Source organism: Arvicanthis niloticus, chromosome 17 (assembly GCF_011762505.2).
Source record: "Arvicanthis niloticus isolate mArvNil1 chromosome 17, mArvNil1.pat.X, whole genome shotgun sequence".
In the NCBI taxonomy this organism is placed as follows: domain Eukaryota; kingdom Metazoa; phylum Chordata; class Mammalia; order Rodentia; family Muridae; genus Arvicanthis; species Arvicanthis niloticus.
The window spans coordinates 30,250,683-30,270,507 of NC_047674.1; the positions used below are offsets into that span (position 1 = coordinate 30,250,683).

The following is a 19,825-nucleotide window of genomic DNA, read 5'->3' on the forward strand; positions in this document are numbered from 1 at the left end:
GGGTTTCTTTTCTGTTGATAAGGGACAGCAAGCCTGTTGAGAAGGGGGCTTACGAGAGACCATGTTTGTAGCAGCTCGGAACATGGCAAATGCCAGGGAATGTGGGAGACAGTGGATGGAGGTAGACAGGGAGGACCTGATGGTGGGGCCCTTTAACCACCAACAGCAAACATCATTCTGGATGTTTAAATGACCTGGTGGTCCCTCTCGATGATAGAAGGGGGCTGGAAGGAGAAGCCCCTTCCTGCTCTGGGGATAAGCCCTGGGCAGACCCAGCAGGGCATACTTTTGCTAGGTCTGTCAGGGAAACCTGGAGTTTTTGACAACAGGGAATCTAGTAGTGGTTTGACATTCAGCAAACGGTTTGCCTTTCCTCTGCCCCCCTCCTTCCTTTTCTCTCCCCCCTGCCTCCCTCTGTTTTTCCTCCCTGTCTTCTCTCCCTGTTCTTTTGCTCTCCCACATCCGAACTCTCGCCCTAGGTTTCTATGGTACCTTCTCTTTACAGATTTAAGTAGTATTTGATTTCTATATAGCAGTCATTTCTTCTTAATGTACTGATTGTGCTGTGTGAAGTAAACTATGCTAATTACCTTATTGCCAGCAGCTGTGTGTGTGCGTGTGTTGCGGGGTGGAACGGGAGCAGAGAGAGGGAGAGGGGTGAATATTGGATATTCAGGATGCCTAGTATAAACCCTCACTGCCTTGTGCTTTCAAATAATAATTGGAGCACAGCTTATCATTGTTTTGAATCATTTCACCTTGACTTTCTGAATTGATCCTTAAAGTCACTCTGTGAGCTTACAAGGAAGGGATACTGAGGCTCAGAGAGGGAAGGATCTTGGCCCGGGTGGCTTAGGTGGTGAAGCCAGAGCCAGCGGGTGGCACACTGCCTGGTTCTCAGCATGGTTCCTCTGCCCTCTCGATTCCCACATGCCCTGTGGGTGTTCATCTTATCATTGCTGAGACAGTTCAGCTGGCAAGCAGGGCATCAGGTGGCTGTCTCCTTGGCTGCATTTGTCCCTGTTTTACAGAGAAGCAAACTGAAGCACAGCACAGCCACAGGACTCATCCATGTTGTCACGATGTAGAAGAGCGGGGCCTTTCTTCATCACCTTGTCTTTTTGTTTTTAGTTTTTTTTCCTTTTAAAAGTGATGTGTATGTGTGTGTAAGAGGGATGCCATGTGAGTGCAGATACATGCAGAGACCAGAAGAGGGCGTCCAATGCCCTTGAAGCTGAAGTTTCAGGCAGATTGAACCACCTGGCATAAGTCCGGGGAACCAAACTTGGGGTTCTCTGGAAGATCAGCAAGTGCTCTTCACCATTGAGCCATCTCTCCAGCCCCCATCTTCTTGTTTTGTCTGGAGTTTTGAACTTGGAAATGCCCAACTGGAGAATGTCCTTGTGAACTCCTGAGTGTTGTTTCATTAGTGTAAGCGATGGCTTGCTCAGGTGTGCACTGCTGGAGCTGGACTTTGGGAAGGACTCCTTAGACTCCAGGCCCTACCAGAGAACGCCTCTGTAGTCCATTCTGTACCAAAGCCTCAGACTGTAACAAGGCAGATGCCCTCCTACCTCTCCCTGCCCCACCCTGAGCAGAAGGACAGGACCATGACGCTCACTGGTGAGGACTGACTGGATCCAGTCCACACTCTAGCCAGGTGCTGTTTGGTGAAGCCTAGACCTCACTGTCTTCCTCACACTGTGGGAGCCGTGATACATGGAGCTCTGGGGAGAAGTAGAGGTGTCTGTGTGGAAATAGACAGGGTGACAGATGTCAGCAAGGGGACATTGCTATTAGTGTGACAGCTGTCAGTGAGGGGACATTGCTGTTAGGGTGACAGATGTCAGCAAGGGCACATTGCTGTTAGAGTGACAGATGTCACTGAGGGGACATTGCTGTTAGGGTGACAAATGTCACTGAGGGATATTGCTGTTAGAGTGACAGATATCACTGAGGGGACATTGCTGTTAGGGTGACAGATGTCACTGAGGGGACATTGCTGTTAGGGTGACAGATGTCATTAAGGGGACATTGCTGTTAGGGTGACACATGTCATTGAGGGGACATTGCTGTTAGGGTTACACATGTCACTGAGGGATATTGCTGTTAAAGTGACAGATATCACTGAGGGGACATTGCTGTTAGGGTGACACATGTCAGTGAGGGGATGTTGCTATTAGGGTTAGGAGTTCTGGGCAGTTGGTACTTGGTGAGTATAGAGTTGGGGACAGGCGGTGCTTTGAGTGGCATGGCAGGCAAGGCTCTGCAGCAGAAGGGAGGGTGCACACCAGCTTCCAGCCCATCCCAAAGTAGAGCTCCAAGTGCAAAATTTGGCTCTTTCATTCTCTAGATGTGAGGGTCTCCTTGCCACTGTCCTCTGCCTGAAGACTGGGAAGGGACTAGTGTTGACTCGGGGGCATTGTGTGGATTCAGCAGAAGCACTGGCACCTGGGTAGTGGCAACCCTGTGTCAATGCCCGAGAGAGCCCATTTTCTGTAGGTAGAACAAAATAAGGCCAGGCGCTTTACAAAGAAATAAGATTTATTTAGCTTGTCACTCTGGGGCTTTAATAGTCAGAAAAACTGTCAGCAGAGGAAGAAATGATTTGGTAGGATAGGAAGGGAGAGAGATTTGGGAGCCAGGGTTGCTGGCTTGTTTGCTTGATAATCAACTCTAATGGGAATGAATTAGGATCCCCTGAGAAGTACCTTAATCCCTCCTAAGGTGCCAGTCGTTTTCTAGAAGGCTTCATTCCTTAAAGATCCCTCTACCTCTGTATCATTGAATGGAGGAGCAGGATTCCCACACCTTGCTTTGGAGGACCACACCCAAGCCTCTGCAGCACGTGATTGGCTGACTGGCCTGCTCAGCCTTCCTTTTCCTTCTAAAGGGAGGCTGATGAGTGAGCGCTGCCGTGCTCCATGGTTCGGTACTTACTGAGTAGTTAGAGCTGACGTCTTATCCCTCCCATTAAAAATTGAAATGGTAGGGGCCAGAGAGATGGTTCAGAGGTTAGGAACTCTAGCTGCTCTTTCTGGAGAAGCTGGGTTTAATTTCACCACCCACGTAGTAGCTCTCAGCTCCCTGTAACTCCAGTTCCAGGGAATCTGACACCTTCTGGTCTTCCACAGATGCAAGCATGTGTACGGTGCACAGAGAGACATGCAGGCAAATCATAAAATAAAAATAAACGTTTAAAAATTGAAATGGCGATCTTTGTTTCAAGGTGAAGAAACTTCAGGGGTGAGGTGAACATGGCTTCCCTATCCACATCCCAGAAGACCCAGGGAGTGGGCTAGAGTTCAGATCTGGTGGCTGCAGCTCTGCTGTTGTCTTTGGGTCCTGGGTTGGCACTGGGTGAGGTTGCATAGCTGTGAGTGTCTGTGTCCCGAGTCATCTGGATCCTTGAGCTATCCCCAGTGAACTGCTCACCATGTGCTCAATGAACCGAAGGAGAAGGTATTTGCTAACATCCGGTTCCCGCTTCTCCCCGGCTCTCAAATCAACCCATGCAGGTGGGTATCATAGAGATCTTTCCCTCTTCTGATGGACATCCAGACTTCGGCACACAGTTGGCAGTTTCAACTGCTGATTGTCCACTGAATTCAAGTTCATCCTGGTTTCTTTCCCAGGTGTTCTAGTTCTGTGTTACTTCAAGAAGTGCCCGAGGTAACCAGTTTATAGAGACGTTTGTTTTCGTTCACAACTTGGAAGGTTGCGTGATCAGTTGGCCCATGGCTGTAAGGTCTTTGGTATGGCGATGGCAAGGAATGTGTGGCTGGATAGACCTGACCATGTCATGGCTAGAAAGCTAAGAGAACAGGAGTCCCCAAATCCCTTTCCAGGGTGACCTGAAGACCTTCCACTGGTGTCACCTCTTAAATGTTCTACTATCTCCGAGTACTACCACCTTCTCTCTGGGGATCAAGTTTTTTTTTTTTTTTTTTTTTTTTTTTTTTTAACATATGGAGAACAATGATCTAAAAAAAAAGTCAAAGGATCAATATGCAATATACCATAGTGTTTTTCTCTTTGTCTCTCTGTCTCTCCTTCCTCTCTCTCTCTCTCTCTCTCTCTCTCTGTGTGTGTGTGTGTGTGTGAGAGAGAGAGAGAGAGAGAGAGTGTGTTTATGCCATGGTGCTCCTGTAAGGTCTGAGGATATCATTCCATCATAACATTCTGAGGATCAAATTGAGGTGACCGAGTTTGTAGCTTTACTCACTAAGCCATCTCATATCAGCCCACAATTTCATATTTCACCTCAAGAAAGAATTTTTTTTTTTTTTACATTTAGGTACTAAAATAACAGAAAGTGCTTGGGCACTTCTGGTGTACTTGTGTACGTACATGTAGAGGCCTAAGGTTAGCATTGAATGTCTTCCTCGGTTACTCTCTGGTTTCTTACTGAACCCATTGCTTGCCAGTTCCAACTGTTCTGGCTAGCCAGCTTGGCCAGTCTCCTGAGTGCTGAGACCAGAGAAAGCCAGTGTCTGCTCAACTTCTACTGAGGTTCTGAACTCTGGTCTCCTCTCAGTCATCTCTCTTACAACTCTCCCCTAAAGCATTCTTCCAGGTTTCTGTGTATGTGACATTGAGAAATTTGGAAAACCTTTATATGACAGTGACTATATTTTCCAATCAATCATTAGAAAAGGCATCATTAACAAAAAGATGCTAAATATTGAGGGTTGCTTAGGTAACACTATTTTATTAATTCTTTCAACATCTACACATATTTGGAAAATCACTCGTGTGTGCATGTATGACATAATTTTTCATTTCAAGATAGTACTTGCATATAAGAAATTCAGATACCAATAACCAAGGTTCATGTTTGGAAATTGCATATTTTTAGGCTTCCAGAGAAACAGACTGGGCTGGTTGCCTTCATAGTTCATTTTCCCTCCTGGGAATTTTGCCTGTAATTTCAGTAGTTTCCACCAGGAGGTGCTGTAGTCAGGCTACTTCTGCATTTGGAAATTTCACCCATCTGTAAGATGAAGTATAGCTTCCCATTCCCTAATATTCTTTAAAATAGAAATATTATATATATTTATCATATTACATATACATACACATACATATACTCTCCTGTGTGACTGAACAGAATACTGCCCCAAACATGAACTCAAATTTAAAAGATACAGCGAGGCTAAGAGAAAAACCAAATCCTATTGAGTGGTCATTGCTCTGTTCTGTTTAATTCTGGATTTTATTTCTTTTTAGCTTTCAGGCGTTAATTTGTCCTATTGACAGTATCTGTTGCCTTACAAAAGCTTTGCAGTTTCATGAGGTCCCATTTGTCAATTGTTGGTCTTAGAGCCCGAGCCACTGGTGTGCTATTCAGGAAATTGTCTCCTGTACCAAAGCATTCAAGGGTATTTCCCACTTTCTTTTCTATGAGATTTAGTGTATCTGGTTTTATGTTGAGGCCTTTGATCCACTTGGACTTGAGTTTCGTGCAAGGTGATAAGTGTGGATCTATTTTAATTCTACATGCAGACATCCAGTTAGTCCAGCACCATTTGTTGAAGATGCTTTCATTTTTCCATTGTATGGTTTTGGCTTCTTTGTCAAAAGTCAAGTGTCCATAGGTGTGTAGGTTTATTTTTAGGTCTTCACTTGGATTCCATTGATCAACCTGTCTATTTCTGTACTTATACCAGGCAGGGTTTTTTTTTTTTAAATCATTATTGCTCTGTAGTACAGCTTGAGGTTCGGATGGTGATTCCTCCCAAATATCTTTGGTTGTTGAGAATTGTTTTGGCTATCCTGTTTTGTTTTTTGGTTTTGTTTTTTTTTTTTTTTTTTTTTTTCATATGAAGTTCTATAGATTGCTCTTGGTAAGATGGCCATTTTTACTATGTTAATCCTACCTATCCATGAGCATGGGAGATCTTTCCATCTTCTGATATCTTCTTTGACTTCTTTCTTTGAGGACATTAAAAACAATTCCAATCATTAAGCAAATATCCACCACCAAAGAGGCTGAAGTGTCATATCCCCACGGAACATTAGCTATCAGGGACAGAGAGGTACCCCAAGCTCCTCTTTCCCACTGAACCCTCTTATGAAGTTCTGAGTCTTTTATAGGCATGTCTTGTCCCTCAGTATCCTGGCTTCTCAGTGAATACGAGCCTATATGGAGATTTGAAACACACCTGACTGTTAAGAAAATTTAAATATGAACTACATACACATCAGAAAGTTAGGTAAGAGTTTTTCCTTAGTTTGGATACGGAGAGGTTGTGGAATCTTTCAGAGGTGTGGCCAAGTGGTGGGCATTTGAAGTGAGGTGTAACCTTGAAGGGGGAGGGGGCTGTCAGATTGTCAGATCCTGGTTCCTTCCTCTGCCACACCTTGAGCTAAAGCGACTCCTTTGTCATCCATTGCTCCAGAGAGCACAGTCCCACCGTGGTCCAGAGCATTGGGATCAGTCATCATGGTTTTCTGTGAGTTTAAACCTTTGCTCCTTTTGAATTGACTTATACTAAGTATTTGTTATAGTAAACAGACCTGATCCTTACAAATTCCTTTAAGCAAATCTCAGCTGACAGGTGGTGGCCCAATGGGAAGAGTTACTTCTCTTTGTTCTGTGTGGGGCTCTGTCAGCCCACAGCCGTTGAGGATCCTGGGGTGCTTCAGGGAACCTGTCACTTAGGTGCAGTGAGGATCCAGGAGAGAGTGAGGGCTCTGAGGGATGCATGGTATCCAAGATGTAGGCACAGACCCTGCCTGAGCTGGGCCTCTGTCAGTGATGAGGTTTCTTGTTTTTGCAGACTCAGGACCACTTTGACATCTTTGAGAAATGGGTGCTTGGGAGTCACAAGACCTTTAGAGTTATAGTTAGGGCAGAAAGGGATGGATTTTGAAATACCATGGACTGTTTGAAGTCTTCCCTGCTTGGTCCTTTGGTCATGAGACTTGCAACTCTGCCACCTCATCTGTCAGTATGGCAGTCATTCACACTAGTCTGCAGAAAGGAATCAGCTGAACACTTGTCAGGAGGACTGGGTCTCAGTTCTGAGGTGTCTTTCCCTTCGCTTGGTAGGCCTGTGTTAGCAACCCTATGGCTGCCCAGGCCTCACCCTGCTGGCTGACTCAGGTCTGGGTGGGGCTATCTGGGTCTAACAAGCTTTGCAGGCAAACCTGCTATGCAGTTGGGACAAGAGCTACAGCCTTCCTGCAGGCAAGTCTGGGCCATAGTCAGGTAGACTTGCTTGATTTCCAAGTACAGGCTGCAACCTTCCCTTGGGAGGTAGGAGCCTGAGACCTTCTCAGGAGGTCTGAGGAATGTGACTGGCATGGCTGATAGACACTCCCATTGGCTCACTGGGCAGAATCATAGGTTTTCCTTAGGCCTCAGCGACCATCTTCCTGGTGTCTTTCCTTTGACTCACAGGATGAGTTGGGGGAGCTGCTCCCCACACCTAGGTACACATTGCTACTGCCCTGATCAGTTTTCCTACAGCCATGACACCGTGCTGAGATTCCAGGGAGGTCTCTACGATGGGGCTGCACGGGGACACTCTCATATTCTGTACACAAGGTGTAAACCCAATGGGATTCATCGGTGCAAATTAGGAAAGGGGAGCCATTTCCAAGTAAGGAAGAACAGGGGGCATTTGCATCTGGGAAGTATGTCTGGGTGCAGAGCAGGGTTCTGTCTGGAGGAACTGGGGTAGATCATGTGCAGAGCTAACAGCATCCTGTGTACGGGGTGGTGATCAATGTCTGTGTCCTTGCCTGAGGAGCTTTGTGAGCTTTCAACCAACCTGGACAAGGCTCTGTCTCTAAGTAAACCACCAGGCTGCAGCCAAACTAGGGAAGGGCCTGGGAGATAATGCACTCAGCCGGAAACTTTGGGACCACCCAGAACTGGGTTGGCAGGAGTTGCAGAGTTGCCTGGCTCAGCCCTGGACTTAGGAACCACTCAGGAGGTGAGCCAGGGGAATGCTTCTATTCATGGTTGGATCAGAGCTGAAAACTCCAGGAATAGGGTTTATAGGAAATCTGTGGAACTGGTAGGAAGGACGTGGTACCGATATACCAGAGCACAAACCAGTGTGTGCACAGAGATGTCTAGATGTCCACCACGGGAGGGGTCAATACCATCAGTAGTTCAGGTTTTCCCAAATTAACTTGTAGTATTAATCTAATTTCCAGCCAGAAGCTAGGGAGATGACCAGATGTGGAAATATCATATATTTATAATAATTTGAACATTTTGATGTTGGGGTGAAAATAGTTCTTGTGGAAAATACTGGAAACTCTGGAAAATGTAGTTTACCATATCTAGTTGATGTTTAACAATAACTATGATTAAAATTTAATCCCAGACCTTTCCCTAGTTTAGATACAGCCAGTTTTTGTTTTTAACTTTACTTAGAGACAGAGCTTTGTCGATATGGATTAAAACTTAAGTGTAAAAATAAAAACATTAAAGTACTGAAAGAAAATGTAGGTAAATAAGCCATTATGAGATGAGAAATATCTTTCTATACCATAATACTAGAGTCAGAGGCCTCAGAGTACAGATGTTTTATTTGAAAAGTGTGTGCATGTGTAAACTTTAGTGTGCACAGAAAAAGTGTAAGGGGAAAAAAGTGTAAGTATACAGAAAATCATCCGTCAGATGGTAACCCAGAAATTTGCTCACGATGTGTAAAGTGAATATAAAAATCAATATGCCAATTTTTTGTTTGAGACAGGGTCTTGCTGTGCATCCCAGGCTAGCTTTGAACCCACAACTCTCTTGTCTCAACCCTTCCAAGTGCTGAGATTGTAAGTGTGTGCCACCACTGCCAGCTTAATACCCATTACTTTGAAGGAACTTCCAACTAAGAATAGGGTAAAGGGTAGGAATTAGTTGGCAACCCGAGAAATCTTAGTAGCATAAGTACATGTAAAATCAGATACAAGATCTGCTGTCCAACTAGCAAATTTCTGGTAGTGTTTAGTTGTTTGTGTGGATGGATGATGGTACTCCTTGCAGGTGGCGGTGTGTGGCAGGAACTCTCCTGGAACTCTGGGAGTGGAGGATACAAGCCTCCCGCCAAGCAATTTGGCAGTCTGTCCCAAAACCTTTAAAGGAATTCCTCCCTTTATCCTGCTGATTCCATTATCCTGGGGAAACAGTTTCTGCAGGTAGAGATTCCTCTGCAAGAATGTTCATTCCAGTGTTATTTATAAAAAGGGGAACATTGGAAAACCATTCTCCAGTATCCAGAGTGGGTATCCAGTTGTGGGCAGTGAGCCAATTCTGTGTCAGATGCAGTCACACCCTTAGGAAGACCGCTGGAAAAATGCACAGTCACGAGGGAATGCTGCAACTTAAGGTTGGAAGGATGACATGCAGGAAGAAAGCAGACTGTGGGGAAGAGGCTGAGCTGCAGACAGGATGTGTCAGGGAGGGGCTAGCCTCATGTTTTTGTTGGCTTGTTTTGAAACAAGGTTCTGCCATGTAACCCTGGCTGCTAGGATGTCCTATTCAGACCAGGCTGATCCTGAACTCACAGGCATCACCCTGCTCCTGCTTCCAGAGTATGAGATTAAAAATGTGCACCACCACTCCTGGCCTAGTCTTTATGGTTGGCAGGTTGCTGTCTGTGAACGTTAACTGAGCAGGGATCGGGTAAGAGATGCCATTGTTCTAGGTAAGGAAGAGAACATAGTTTGTGTGGGTGCCGTAGTCACTTTTTTCTGTTGTTGTGATCAAACACTCTGATAAAGGCAACTTATAAAAGAAAGCATTTAATTTGGAGCTTGTGGTTTCAGAGGGCAGGAGTCTGTGATGGTGGAAGCGAGGTCTGGTGACAGGAACACCAGAGTATTTACATCTCGATCCACAACTAGAAGGTGGGTTGTGGGAACAGATGGACAGACATACAGATGCACAGACAGACAAACAGAGAGACCGAGACTAACAATGGTGTGGGCCCCTCCTCAATAGCGTGCTTTCTCCAACAAGGACACACATCCTAATCTTTCACAGACATTTTCCCAACTGAGGAATCAAGTATTCAAATATATGAGCTATTGGGGGCCATTCTTATTCAAGTCACTACAGTGGGCTGTATTCCACCATGGAAGGGTGGAAACTCACACTTAGAGGCTCTGATGAGATTAATGGACATAAAGCTCTGGCTTGGGCCCATGGATACCCCATTTTTTCCTGGTTCCCAGCCACTTCTGGGGAGCTGCTGTCCTCACTTCCTTTTCCTGGTGTGCATGATAGATTGGGGAATCCAAAATCAAAATAAAAACACAGTATACAAACTTTTAAAATTAAAGAGTTCAGGACTGGCGGCTATACAGTTGACTCAGAAGTTAAGAGCAGGGGAACCCGAGTTTAGTCCCAGCACCTACAGAAGCTCACAACTGTCTGTAACTCTAGTTCCAGGGGACAGTGCTTCTTCAGGCACCTATACACATGCAGTTTATATAAACTCATTCAGGTACACACATACATGCTCTTAAAAAGCTGGGTGGTGGTGGGCACACCTTTAATCCCAGCAGTTGGAAGGCAGAGGCAGATGGATCTCTGAGAGTTTGAGGCCAGCCTGGTCTAGAGTTCCAGGATAACCAAGGGCTACACAAAGAAACCATGTCTTGAAAAGCAAACACAATAGCAAACAAACAAAATTCCTAAAAAAAAAAAAAAATTGGAGCCGGGTGGTGGTGGCGCACGCCTTTAATCCCAGCACTTGGGAGGCAGAGGCAGGCGGATTTCTGAGTTCGAGGCCAGCCTGGTCTACAGAGTGAGTTCCAGGACAGCCAGGGCTACACAGAGAAACCCTGTCTCGAAAAACCAAAAAAAAAAAAAAAAAAAAAAAAAAAAAAAAAAAAAAAAAAAAAAAAAAAAAAAAGACATAAAACTTTTAAAAGATAAATAAATAAATATTTATATTCATATATTTTTATATTCACATATATATTTATCATATATATATGTATATATATATATTCAGCTCCAGTTTTCAGTTCAATGAATGGCTTGATAATTAGGAAAATCCCTGTATTTGTAAGCATATCATATCATAGGAATGGTTGGTCTCCTGGGAATTTGCTCTCTTGCACTTTCTTGCTTTGGAAGTTTGGGGGCCAGATCTCCTGTTACCAGATACCATGTTAAGTCCATAATGCGTTCACACTATGTTGGCTCACCAAGCTCTACCAAGCGTTAAATATCTGAGAGACTTATGTAGTCTTGATGAGAGTTTTGATTGGATGGAGGCTCAGTGCTACTCCCTGAGGCAATTTTAGGAAGCACTCACGCTTGGCCCTGTCAGGGTTGAAGAGTGCTTTGCTGGAATAGCTGAGCCTCTCACCTCAAGCTGGTGCTGACTTTCTTATATCTTCGCCTAGCACCCGCAAGTGGAGGGCAGTTTCCCCCTCACCTCTATGGGCATCCATCCCATCTGTGGGTCTGTGCTGGTTTGAATGAAAATGGCCCCCATAACCCCACAGCGACTGGCACTATTAGGAGGGTGTGTGACCTTGTTGGAAGAAGTGTCTGTAGGGATGGGCTTTGAAGTTTCAAGTGTTCAAGCCAGGCCCAGTGTCTCTCTCTCTTCCTCCTGCCTGCAGAACTCTCAGCTCCTTTTTAGTGCCATGTCTGTCTGTATGCCGCCATGCTTCCTGCCATGATGGTAATAGACTAAACCCCTGAAACCGTAAGCTAGCTCCAATTAAGTGTTTTCCTCATTAAGAGTTGCTTTGGTCGTGGTATCTCTTCACAGCAATAGAAACTCTAGACACCATGTCTGTGCAGAGTGGTCCTCCTGCCTCCATCCCTGTCCTTCACACCAGCATCTCTGTCCTTCACCAGCCAGAGCCGATGATCCACCCCCTCATGCTTTCCAGTGATTTCCATGGGGTCTCTACAGCTTTTTGAATAGCAGGAATCTAGGCAGCAACTCCAGGGTTCCAGATGTCTCCAGTCTCTAAAACAATCCCCGGGCATCCTGGTACTGTGTGACCAGAACAGCTGTTCCCACGCACATACTGCTCATATCCTGGGGGATCCCAGAAGGTACCCCTTGAGTCCTCAGAAATGATTCTATCAGGATACTTTGTGTTGGCAACTGTCTGTCGAACACAGCCAGCAGGGCCCAACGAGGGCACTTAGCTGCTGCAGAGAAGGAGCAGCCAGGGGTGGGTCATCTCCAGTCCTCTGTTCCTCCTTGTCTCTGGCCTGGGTGTCCTGAGATATGGCATGCAAAGGCCTTGCTGTCTGTCTTTGTCACTCCATGCATTGTCTTAAACACATGCCACTGCTGTAACCAAGCCACTCGTGCTAGGAGGATACTAAAAACGTTGCTGATGGTGTCTTAGGTTGCCTGCTCTGGAGTATGCCTCTGGCTCACTGGGACTCCTGCTGACTTGGGTGGGACACTGCCCACTGGGAGCTAAGGCCTTGCCCAGAGAATAGCCTTTTCTTTGTCCCTTCCAAGGGATCCTGGAGCCCTGGTGATGCTGTGAGGAGCAGTTGCAGGAATGAGGGAGGCTGACTGCCAACAGCACCAGCTCCCGTAGCCTGCCTCCCATCACTCCTTGGGCCCTCATTTTAGCAGAAATAAGAGGGAGGAGCCTGTGGGTGGTGATGGGGGCTGTTACAAGAGTGGAGAGTTGGCACTCTGACTGGGAAGGGATAGGTGCGGTCTGTGCTCTCTCTGCCCCCAGAGGCTCTAGTTGGAGGAAAGTCTCCTTGGAAGAGCCTCCCTTACAGAGGATGGAAACAAACAGTAAGCCTGCCTGGCCCATATCCAGCCGTGTAACCTTAGAGCCACCACTGGTGGTGACAGGACCCAGCTTATGTAACCCGAGGGCCCTGGTGAGATGAACTGAGGAGCCAGGGCAGGTGGAACCTGTGTGATTCAGGAAGCTCCTGGGGGGGGGGGGGGCTCTGTCCACCTGGGCCCCATGTGGTGGTGCTGCCCTTTTGCCTGCCTCACAGCTGCGCAGAGCACAGGACAGGAGCCAGAATGAGGGGGGGGTGCTCTTGAGCTTGGTGGAGTCCAGGGAGTGGGGAGTCTAGGTTTCTTGGAGGCTCTTTCCTGCAGCTGAAGATACTCAGTGTGCAGATACACGTTTATCTACTGCACCTCCTCACTGTGTGTTGGCACAACATCTCATCTCCCTGGAAACCTCTTCTGGGATGCTTAGCCTAGGGTGCAGGCGCAGAGGCTGGCTAGGCGGCTTCTGATATTGTTTGCATAGGCTAGGCTGCATCCCAGGGCTCCAGGCCTGCTATTTTTTTGAAGTGAGGGCCCTCACCAACATGCTAGTTGGGTTCTTGGAGTTCTCCTTTTCGCCGAGACCTGGCTCCCAGTATCAGTAGAGCTCATGGGTCACGTGTGATGAAAGACTGTGCTATAGAGATGATGCCTGGCCCTGTCGGTGGGGCCCAGCTGTGCCATTCTTAGTGGAAAGCAAGCTCGGATGTCTAAGGTGTTTCCTGATGGGTTCCAACCTCCTTGATACCCTATTGTGTTACCGTGGTTACATGGGCTCACAGGTTGAAGGCCAGGGCTTCTCTGTAACTTAGTTTACTGTTTTCAGAACAGCCGTCAGTGTGAGCATTGCTTGGTGGTTTGTTGGATTTACCGTGGAGGCTTGGTATACATAGGTAACTTAACCTGTTTATTAAGGTTGTCCTTTCTGGACATGCAGTTACCCATGGCCTCTTATTTTGTCTTCCCCCACTCCCCCCCAGAGCTGAGGACCGAACCCAGGGCCTTGTGCTTGCTAGGCAAGTGCTCTACGACTGAGCTAAATCCCCAACCCTGTATCCATAGCCTCTTAAAGACATAGACTGTCCTTTTGGGGAAATGTGATCCTTAGGGACCAAGGGGCCTGCTTGTGAAATGCTACCAACATGGCCATGTGGTTCTTACCTGTGTCCTTCCTTTAGCCATGCCTACTCCATGAGCCCTTCAGAGCCTGGCCAGCACGTTCATGTCTAACCATACCCCCCTTCTCTGACAAACTTCCCCCCATGTCTAGCCTTGATTCTTCTTGTTCCTAAAACAGAATCAAGGGCCTCACAACCATGTCCTGTCTGTCCAGAGGGCCTGGTCACCTAGCTGACTAACCACAGGCCACCCTGAGGCAACTCTTCTGGACTGGTTTTTCTCTGTCACCTCTGGACAGATGTGTCTGTTCCTGCTTCTCTCTCCTCTAGCAACCCGTACTTAACTGTTACAGGTGGGCCAGGAATGTCAGTCTCTTTCCCCGCTACAGTCTGAGGTTCTGATGTTGATGATTTTGAGTCTAAAGCCATGGGGGGAAATGACCTGTAATAGGAGTTCAGAAAATAGCGCTTGAACAAGGTTGGCTGGAACCATTAAATACCTATAATCTTCAATTTTGGTGTAATGCTTTTCGTGTCTGAGAACTTTGTCAGTGTCAGAAGTTTTTGCCACACACTGAAGTGGGTCTTGATTATAAAGAGCCATCACCGGGTAACATTGAACTCCAGGGTCTCAGTCAATGGATCTATAGTATGAAGTTGGTGTCTGTGCAGCTTATGGAGCTTGACCTTTGGGTTCATCTTCCAGGGAGATTTGGTGAAGGTCGTTGGGAGACCTCAGAGCTAACTCCGGATCCTTTGTGAGCCTGAGGTTGGAGCCCCAGCTGCTGCCCAGTGCCCAGCAGGTGCCTTGCAGCCTCTCTCCTGAGCTTGCTTCTGGGTACCTCAGCCTGAGTCAGAGCATGTGCAGCGTGGGCTTGCAAGGGTGGCAGGGAGCCCAGAATTAGCTCAACTGTGCTTTAGGAGGGCTGTGGTGGGGAGGGGGAGGCTGTGCCAGGCAGCAGCCACAAACCACAAAGGGGGTCACAACTCCAGAGCCACCACGGGCTTCAGAGTAAGGAGAAAGCCTGTTGGCTCCTGGCCCATGCCCAGCTGTAGGTGAGCAGTTGATTGGAGAGTAGGTTGTCTGTACCCCACAGCTAGCATGATTGGCATGCTGAAGATGGGTGTGGGTGCGGGGCAGACATGACCATGTCACTCCCAGGACGAGTGGCAGACAGGCGTGGTGCTCACCATGCTTGCTGCCCACAATCTGGCCAGGTAGGGCGGCTCAGTGCATTCACACACCAGGCAGGTAGACGTATACCTGAGCTGAGCCAAACAGCTGGGGGGGGTGGGGGAGCTGGGGGGGGGGGGCTCTGTCTGGCATTCTCCTTGCCCTTTGTAAGCTTTACTCCATCGTAGACTGTTTTATCTGCCCTCATGCCTTTCCCTGCACAGGTATCTTGCTGAAGAGGCTGGTGGTTGTCACCAGAGAAAACAGGGAAACAGAACTTGTCACTCTGCCAGTTTTCAGGACAAAACCTGAGGGGCATGGAGGGATCGGGCTCTCAGGAAGCCACCAGCTGAGTCACCTCAGGAAGGAATAGTGGATGTTGAATTGCGAGTGTGTCAACACTGACTTAGAAGAAAGAACGGTGTTAAAGATCCCGGTGTGCAGTGTGGGCACACGGTGCTAACTTTGCGAGTTTCCCCGTTGCCAGGTGAGACTCACGGGAGCAGTGTGCTCACTGTGCCCAGTGTTTTTTGTGTGGCTAGTCATGTGAACAGAACAGTCTGGGAAGGAAAAGAAGGTCTCTGAAGGTCCTCGGGGCGGTCAGCTCTGTGGCTGTACCAGGTGACTTGTGCCTTCACACCCCAGATGGCATGGTGACCATTGTCTGGGTTCAGGAGTCCATACCGCCTGGCTCTGTTGTCACTGAGAAGACTTAATAGTGCCTGAGTTGTGGGTGCTTTGTCTGTGCTGGAGTATGAGGTACCCGTATCCAGATTCGATCTGGTATTCACTGGTCTGAGGGCATAGGTGAGTGTCAGGAGTGGTGGTCAGGTAATCTGGACCTAGCACACAAGCAGGAATTCTTTCCTTACCCATGGATCGGGGATACCAGCCTTCTCTCTTTAGCACTGGATGCAGACTTCACACACGCAGGCATGTGCTAAGCACTGGGGCCTCCTACCCTCTTCACACCTCCCTGCTGATACCCAGGCTGGGCACAGGGTGTGTTCTTGCCAAGAGTCCCGTGAGTCTTGTTCAGATTTGGCTCTTTGCAAAGTACAGCATGTACTCGATTGCCTTGTTGGGGGCCCAGCTCTACTGGGAGGTGGGCAGGGCCTCGAGGCCCAGAGAATGAGAGGCGCTTGCAGGCATTCTGCAGAGGATGGTGGACATGCTGGGGCTCTTGCCTCTTTATTCAGTGCTTTGCCCAGGAGCCTGCTACCCGCCTGCTGCCTGCCATTGTCCTATCAGAACCCGCTGCCCACACCACCTCAGCCTTCCTCTGAAAAAATCAAAGGTGTCTTAGCAGTTTCTTTGTCTCTTTATTTCACACTGATGTATTATATAATAATAATAGGTATTATTATCACTCTATTATTAATAGTTTTTATTCACTGTGCTGGGGATTGAACTCAGGGCCTGGCACATGCAAGCACTGACCACTGAGCTACACGCCCAGCCAATTTCATCATTCTCTTACTGTCTCTGCACAGCAAGCTTATTAGAACCAAGACACAATTCTGGGGGAACTTTGAGTTAAATGCTTCACGTGCACCACCAACCCTGCAGGCACTCGTGACAGTGTGAACAGTGGTTAGCAAGTGCAAGTGTCCTTTGTAGACCCTTGTTGGGGGGCCACTCAGCAGGTAAGTGGACAGCAAGTCCATGCGGACAGGAGAGGACTTCTTCTTAACTCTGTTCTTTTTATCCTCCAGGTGAGTGGAGGCTTCCTTCACAGGTCGCCTGAGACCATCAGAAAGCACAGATGTTTCTATTACAATTTGTAACAGTAGCAACGTTCCAGTCAAAAAGTGGCAATGGAAATAATTCCACGGTTGGGGTTCACCATGTCATGAGGAGGTGGGTTAAAGGGTTGCACTGGTAGCAAAGTCGGGAACCACTTCTCTAGGCTGTGGGAGAGAAGAAAATGCCACCGAAGGAGACAGTGTCACTGCCGCCTGCCCGTGGTGCTTGAGGAAGCAGAAGATGGGGAATGGAACAAGGTATAGCTTTTTCTCCCTTCAGAATCCCATCGTCCCCTTGACTGAGCTGCTTAGCCTGCAGCCTACTCACTTTATTGCTGGCTTCCCCGGCCTTATCACTGGCCCTTTGCCCTTCCCTCCCTCTACTGGGCCTGGTGCCTGGGGACACATGTGAGTTTACAGGTGGCGAGAGGGAACCAGACAGAGACCAGCATAGCAGGTGGCCAGGGGTGTGCACACAGATGGAGTGTTCAGTGCCAGGCCCCTGCTCCCCAGGAACGCTGGCTGGTTGGAGTCAGGTTTCCAAGAGCCTTAGAGAAGGCAGGTAGGTCAAGCAGGAATGTAGCAGAGTGGGGAATGGCCATTCCCTAGCCAGTGTTTGTTCCAGCCCTGTGCCAGACAGCTCCCATTGTTTTATGAACCAGGATTTGACGGCAGCTTTGGTTGCATGGGTCCTCATGACACGGAAGCAGTTAGAACTTCCTCTAGGATTCTTTCAGATAATCACGGCTGCTTTCTCAGGCACATAATAGGATTGTTCCACCCTTGCCTGCTTTTTTTTTTTTTTTCACGTTATGGCAGTTACGCTGCCATGCTGGTACCTGTAACCAGAAGAAAAGTGAGCCCATGTGAAGTGAGCTGCGTAAATAACTGACCCCCCAGCAAGCCCAGGGGCTCTGATGCAAGCAGCAGAGGAACTCGAGAGTCTGTTGCTGCTGTCCAGGGCTCGTGAATCTCACAGTGTCCATATAAATCTCACACAGAATCTGCCCGAAAGCTGCCTGCAGGCTCTCTGCATCTTTACCCGAGGCCTTCTGGAAGCTTCTAAGACACCAACTCATAGCACAAGTCTTTAAATAGGTCTTTTCCAACACCCATAATCCTTGTGTCCTCATGAAGCCATTAGAGTCTGTGGGCTTTTCTTACAGATAGTTCTCCGAACTTTTCAGATTATTCCGAATAGTTAGAAAAGTAAATCAAGGACCTTTGTCTGGGCGAAGAGAAGGTGGCAAGTCATTAAGGAGATTCACCCATGGAAACCAAAGGGCTCCGCCCACTTCTCCACTGTAGCCTTTTGTAAGTTACAAATATTGTGCTACAGATGGTGGCCACACCAGACAGAGGAAGGTCACTGGAATATGAGCTACCTGAGACGCCAGAACCCTGGTCGCCAGTGCAGGGCAAGTGGCTGTTTGTGTCACGGTGAGGAAAGGTCAGTCCTTTGAGGTTTTTATCTGCCTGATAGGTCTTCACCCTAATGGGGTTGAGTTTTTCTTTGACTTTTTATTGGGACTGATAAAATTTGTTCGCCAGCAAGCTGTTATGTTTACAAGCAAACCCACAGACTGCGGAGAGAGAAACTCAGTGGGAGCTGGGTAGCCAAGGAGCACTGCTTGCCTCTTTGTGCACCAAGGGCAAGCATTTACCAGAAAGTCACTTGAATTGGGAAGTAAACTTGGGTGTTAGCCAGCTTCCCATAACCACATTCCTGACATCGCCAGCCTATGAAAAGGCGTCTCTTGACTCATTTTTTATTTTTATTTTTTTTGAGGTTTCAGTGTAATATTGGTTGACCCACGTTTCTGAGCCAGCAGCAAGGCAGCACACACTGGTGGAAATGCATGCAAGGCAGAGAACACCCTTCCGATGACTGGGCACAAAAGAGTCAGGAAGAGTCTGGAGCCATGGTCCCATCAAGAGCACGCCTCTAACGATGACCCCTAGGCCACAGCATTTACAGTTAGTTCCTTAGGTCTAACTGTAGCACCTTAGGTCTGTGTTTGCTGGCACAATAGAGCCATTCCTGCCCCACAGCTGAGCACTTGGCAGTCATCTCATGGAGATACCTCTGGTCCCACACACATGTTCTCTTCTGCCTTTTAGCTGGGATTCCAGATGAAATGGCCAGTCAGGTCCAATGGTCATGACTTTGAACATGGACAGAGCTTTTAGGGAGTGTCTCCACCAGGCTTCCCAGCATTCAAAGCTGCCTGCTTCTGCCCGGTATCATCGAGTTGAACCGGCCTCATGCTCCAGGGGTTTTATCTGAAGCCACACATTTTGCTCTGGGGCCTCCCACATTGGCACAGGTGGTTGGCAGGTGTCACAATATTAGCATTTTCTGCTTCAAGAAAATTTCTCCATCAGTTTAAAAAAAAAAAAAACTTGTGGTCTTGGGGTATGTAGTTCATTTGTAATCTGTTCTACCTAGTATGAAGAGTTACCGTTTAAAAGGAATCAGATTTCCAATCCCAGCCATAATGGAGCAATCCGTGTTGGATTTGCTTTCTCTCCTTGAACAACTGGACCAGAACACCACCCGGTGCAGGTGTCGGATGCAAGTAAAGACCCACATTTGCTCTGACGTTCTGTCTGGGAATGCTGCCTGAGCCTTGGCACAGGGGAGCAGAGACCATAAGAGAGCTGAGCAGAGGTGTGTGTATGTGTGTATGTGTGTGTGTGTGTGTGTTTCCGTACGCACGTGCACACAGAACTAGGCATACTGAGATGGTTAGCATTCATGGCAAAGTGTACTGGAGAGAGGACAGCTCTGTGAGAAGACTTTGAACTGCGCCATGGAGCTGAGCTCCGAGGCTGGACCTGGAACAATGCCAGGGGTTGGGTAAAGGAGCCATGAGCAGGGAATCAGGAGATGGCAGAACCACACTGCTGAGTGGTCTAACCTGCTGTAGTAGAGGGACCTTACTCTTAGAACCATGGAGAGGCTATCCCTAAGGAGTCTGCAAAGAATCTATCAGAGCTCTACAACAAAACCGAAACACATGCTTTCTTAGGAGTAAGGTCCTATGC

General features: G+C 47.7%; 1 protein-coding gene across 2 annotated transcripts in view; it reads left to right on the forward strand.

The window, feature by feature from the left end:
* Cracdl (CRACD like) overlaps positions 1 to 19,825 on the forward strand; it is a 113,903-nt gene that overhangs the window by 9,368 nt on the left and 84,710 nt on the right. Inside the window, exon 1 of one of the 2 annotated variants that reach the window (XM_076915043.1) lies at positions 15,257 to 15,519. The exons of the other annotated variant lie outside the window; for it this stretch is intronic. The gene's annotated coding sequence lies outside the window, so the exon portion shown is untranslated. Of the gene's footprint in view, positions 1 to 15,256; positions 15,520 to 19,825 lie in introns of those variants that run through there. 2 annotated transcript variants of the gene reach the window in all.